The sequence below is a fragment of the Adelges cooleyi genome, unplaced genomic scaffold, assembly GCF_023614345.1.
Source record: "Adelges cooleyi isolate 19-005CV unplaced genomic scaffold, UGA_ACOO_1.1 ACOO_flye_CR_arks_rails_tigmint_CR_PRNA_108, whole genome shotgun sequence".
NCBI lineage: Eukaryota > Metazoa > Arthropoda > Insecta > Hemiptera > Adelgidae > Adelges > Adelges cooleyi.
The window spans coordinates 9,951,121-9,956,199 of NW_026095761.1; the positions used below are offsets into that span (position 1 = coordinate 9,951,121).

At 27.3% G+C, this 5,079-nt stretch overlaps 1 long non-coding RNA gene across 1 annotated transcript; it reads left to right on the plus strand.

Moving 5' to 3' along the window:
* Positions 1 to 340: 340 nt before the first annotated feature.
* On the plus strand, positions 341 to 4,610 carry LOC126841956 (uncharacterized). Its single transcript, XR_007686252.1, has 5 exons — positions 341 to 483; positions 1,381 to 1,434; positions 1,533 to 1,575; positions 3,125 to 3,229; positions 4,267 to 4,610. It is a non-coding gene; the product is annotated as an uncharacterized LOC126841956 (long non-coding RNA).
* Positions 4,611 to 5,079: the final 469 nt, after the last annotated feature.

Genomic DNA, 5,079 nt, shown 5'->3' on the forward strand with positions numbered 1-5,079 from the left:
CGTAAACGCTTCTGTTGAAGATAATGAGACCGATATTTTATATTATATGTCTCGTGAGCCGGTTCTACAGGGAATAAAAAGAAAAATGTAGGGCCTTTTTTTAATGTTCCCATTGGAATGGGAACGACCGAGTTTGCATATAAGGCCAATGTATAGTTGAATAATTATTTGGTCGAGTCATTGTCAACAAACAGGCGCAAAATCACACATGTAGTTTTACTTGTGTGTGTTTTCATATAAAACATTTTTGTGCTAATAAAACGAGTCGACAATATACAAATAACGTCCATAGTCCGTAACCTAGTTTGTCTTCGAAAAAAAAAAGTTGACACCATAAGTTAATGCGTCATTGTACGAAACAAATAATTATAAGAAAAACTTTAAAGCTCCTATGTACGCGTTTAGTGTACAGTAACAATCGCTTTCGTACAGTTATCTAAATCTTAGTTAATCGCAAGTAAGCAGTAAGTCAGTTTTTTCGGGGTATGTATATATTAGTACATTTTTTTTATGGTGATTTTCTTTTTTACCACACAAAATGAATATTCATAACCGTATTTTACATTTATTTATCATTTGTATAGTTAAAATTAACACGGCGAGGCAAGAATGACCGATAGATAACAATATTTGCATACCCTATTTAATAATTAAAATTTTTTTTTTCGAAATAATAGATGAGAGAATATAGGTCTTACGCTGTATATATCAACGATAATTACTCATTTACTTATAACGCATACTACTATTCTCATAAACGTATTTCGTTAAAACCGGTTATCGAATTTATAATTATTTTCTAACGATCATTCTCATTCGTTTAATAAAAATTGTATTTTTTTCTATACACTTAAAGTCGCAAAATAAGAAAAAACAATTATCGCAATTATTGTTAAACTAATATGTGTTGAATCTTTTTCCAAAAAGTACACAAAGTATGCAAATAAATATTTTTAATAATGCTAATATCAAAACTACTATTAAATCAAAGTGTACATTTTCGAATTATCTTATGGCAAAATGTTGATGTCTAATCTTGGGCTGGATGGACCAAATACTTGTTTTGGCACCATGGGTATCTCTTGCCTTATACTCGAGTCGATTGGCTGCAAACTCATATTATGTTTTATAGTTCATTTTTCTTTTTTAACATTTTTTAATTAATATGGATTAAAATTATATGGATCAATAAGGCTGTAAATTATAAAAATATTCTATATGGTCAATTTATACTTCATAATAAATTTTCACTACACACTTTTTTCGATTATCTATACTATAGATAGATTCTATAGTGACACATGTGAATCAAGCTAGAAAGTATTATTTAAATTAATATTTATCAAAATAGTAAAGTAATATTTTTCTATTTTTTTAAAGATATTCAAAATGCAAGGATTTAAGTTATTGTGTTTGATACTATGTATATTTGTTGTGAGTATATAATATGTTGTAACTATGTGTAAATATGTTGATATTGTATAACATTTAATTAATTAACAAAAACCAATAATGCAAATTCTTTGATGTAGGTAATAGATCTGATGGAAATTATTTCAGCAATTAAATCTGAAGGTATAATGTTATTTACAATTTTAATTATTAATATTTACTGGTTAATAATTGAAAAGCAAAATACAGCAGAACCTCAATAAGTCGAAGTTCGAGAGAAACGAAATTTTCTTTGACTTACCGAGGTTCTAGAAAAAATAAATTCTACTCAAAGAGGTTTTTGCTTGGAAAAAATAAAAAAGAAGGTGAAAATTCATAGAAAAGTAAAATTATTATATTATTACACATAATTATTTCAACCATTTTTATTTCTGTAGTCCTTTTTTAGAGTTTTCTATAAATGTTTACTTTTTTTTTCTAAGTGTTTTTAGAGGTAAACAGTTGACGTTATCTATACATTTTCTTTTAATTCATCGAGGTTTTCTAAAAGTAACGGCATTTTATTCTACTTATCGAAGTTCTACTGTATCGTAATTTCTAAACTAATTATCTTTTGTTGTGAACCCAATGTATTGATTTTTTCATTATACATCAAAAGGCTAAGAAATCTCTAAAAACAATTGACTATATTAGCTTTTTTTTTTTTATTTTCTAGAAAGCAAATATTATAAAAAATATTTCTAATATTTCTATAAAGTAATTGTTTCCATAAACCACAATAATACTTAATATGTAGTTTTGGAAAAAATAAAATCATTTTTCAAATTTATCTATGATTAAATAAGAAACTAGTGTTTTATGACACCAAAAATTAAAAACTCTAAAGAAGCAAATAAAATTATTCATTTTTCAGAAACACACTACCCAAACTATTTATTTACAAGAAATTGTCCATAATATAGTACCTATATTGTTAAAAAATGGTGGACCTGCGACGCTCTTACTATTTACTTCTTGATAATGTTAATTGTGAAGTTTTAACACAACTTAATTTTATGTCTAAAGTTTATTTGAATTAATTTGGCTTCTAAATGGATCTGAATAAAATTCTATAGAAAATGTATGTTAATCCAAGCAAAAATCTCGGCAAATAGAAATTGTGGTATTTCATCACAGCGGCTAAATTTTGACTAAGTGCTCAATAGTCGATATACTATGTAGCATTAAATAACATGTTAATATAATAGCATTAAATTGATAAATACTCAGTCTATGGTTTTGCAAACATTTATATCAATAATTTTTAATTTTGCTGTTTTTTCACTCCCATTTTTCTTTTTTCACGTACTCTTCTGTTTTATTTTCTAATATCTTTTCCAAAAATCATGTCATGTACTGATTGTCTATGATCTAATACATGAATAAACAATAATAAATCTTTGCTGTTACCTTTTTTTCTTTTTTAATTTTGCATAGCAATTTATTTTAACAATTAAAACGTTTCTAAAAATGATAAAATATAATACAAATAATAAACAATTCAGTACAAAAAATCTAATTCAAAAGCCATAATCGAAGTGAAATAGAAAATTTATTTTACTTATAGTTACCTCACATTTAGAATATAGTAAATTTCTTTTAGATATAACCATACAAATAAAAATTTAATAATATGAAAGTGGAAAAAATAATCTTAATAAATTCTTTACACGCACTTACTTAAACTTTTAAGATAATCAAACACGGCCCAATGGATTTATAACAAGATTATCAAACGCAGGCAACAAGACAAAGGGTGCTACAGCTGGACTTCAAAAACAAGTGTCAAAACTAAAAGGTGAAATATTCAAATAAAATAAATTAAATGTATAAGTATAAGTTACGACAAAAATAATCAAGAAAAAGTTTAAAAATAATTTCGGTAATGTCTTTATTGTTAAAGGATGCGTTGAGGATGGAGAGGGGGGATGGGATTGGATATTTGGATGGTGATAAGAAAGCATAGATAATCTCTGAATTACTAATAAGAAATTATTGATAAGAGGAAGTTAATTATCCTGGCCGGGCATGACTCCAGGTCTGGTAACTCCCTTGTGTAACGGCTTGTGAAAAAGTGACCCCCGAAGCTAATTCTTTACAAATTACAAACTCTCTAGTAGCTACTAGCGTTCCAAGCGGACAACATTTTCAATTTTACATAAATTGTGATTATAACCTCAATTTAAAATAATAACGCATTACGATTAGTTGTAATGTCGAATGGTTATCTTGAATGACGGATAGGAGCGCTAGTAGTTTATTCGAAACAAATATGTTTAAGACTATTTCGGGGCAGTGAAATGAGAGTATTGCTAAAGGTCGTTGAACAACCATATTATCTTAAATCGTGATCAATGCACGCCGATGGCCACCATGGAAAAAACGGCTACGGTTTTCCGTGTAGGGAGTTATCAGACCGGGTTATAAGATCGTGTTCCCGGTAAACTGATAAGAGACAGAAATTCAACTGATGACCTGTTCCAGGAACTCCAAATCTATAGCAGTATGCTAGAACTGAAATGATTTGTTTTCATTGTATGAAACGAAAAAAATCTTAATAATTAAAAAATAATAGAAACTATTAAATAATAATTATCTTTCCCCTTTAATAAATATTTTACTTCCTGTAAGTGGAGTTTTCACAAAGAGTTATAATTTATATAAAAAAAAAAGAAAACACGGTACTCTTGGCTGCGCAGGCGCATACGAGAGTAACAAGTTTTTGTTCTTACGCGGATTCCTTAATTCGTGGGCCGGATTATAGATATCTTAGAACATGAATTATGTACAAACTAAAAAAAATTGAAGTTTCATTCATTTATTTCTACTTTTAAGGTCGGATTCATAAGGATACCAATAAGGATTCTCAAAAGGGACCAGGAATACTAACAAGGTCAGCAACAAGTTTAAGAAAAAATGTAACAAAATTAAGAAACGGAAAAGAGATACAACATAACACAAGTTAAATTTAAGAAAAATTTTAAATATATATGTTTATATATTACAGTTTTTGTGTTTAATTTTATAGTATAAAAATAAATGGTTTTCAAGCAAAAAAGTTATTAAACATGAAACAAATTACTAACGTATGTTATTATTTTTTATATGATTCTTTGTGCAATTATTAAAACACATCATCTTACCAGTTAATGAAAGCTCTGGTAAGAATATACATTTTATTTTGTATTCAAATATTTACCAACTAACAAAACATTATCCAAGATAGGAAGGTTTGAGCAAACTTTGTATCGCATACCGAATTTTATGTACAATTCTAAAAAACATTTTTATTCCTAAGTCATTGGTATTAAAATCAAAAAGACCAATACGCATTAGTATGTTTTTGGTTTTTCTTTAATAAAAAAAAATTTTGACTTCAGAAAAATTGTATATGTTATACATCCATTCTAGGTATACCTTGGTTAATTTTCTAAATTCTATATTGTTTATTTTTTCATTATTCATTTATTATTTTACAAATTATGTCCTTTAACATTTTTAATAAAATTAGGTTTTTTGAAATTATGAAGGGGTTTTGGTTACAGCTATACTAAGCTATTAGCTTTACCAACATTCCGAAAGCCTTACATCATCCACCTTCATGGATGTGTTGCGTGATGGTTTTAATGCTGTAAACACAACGATACT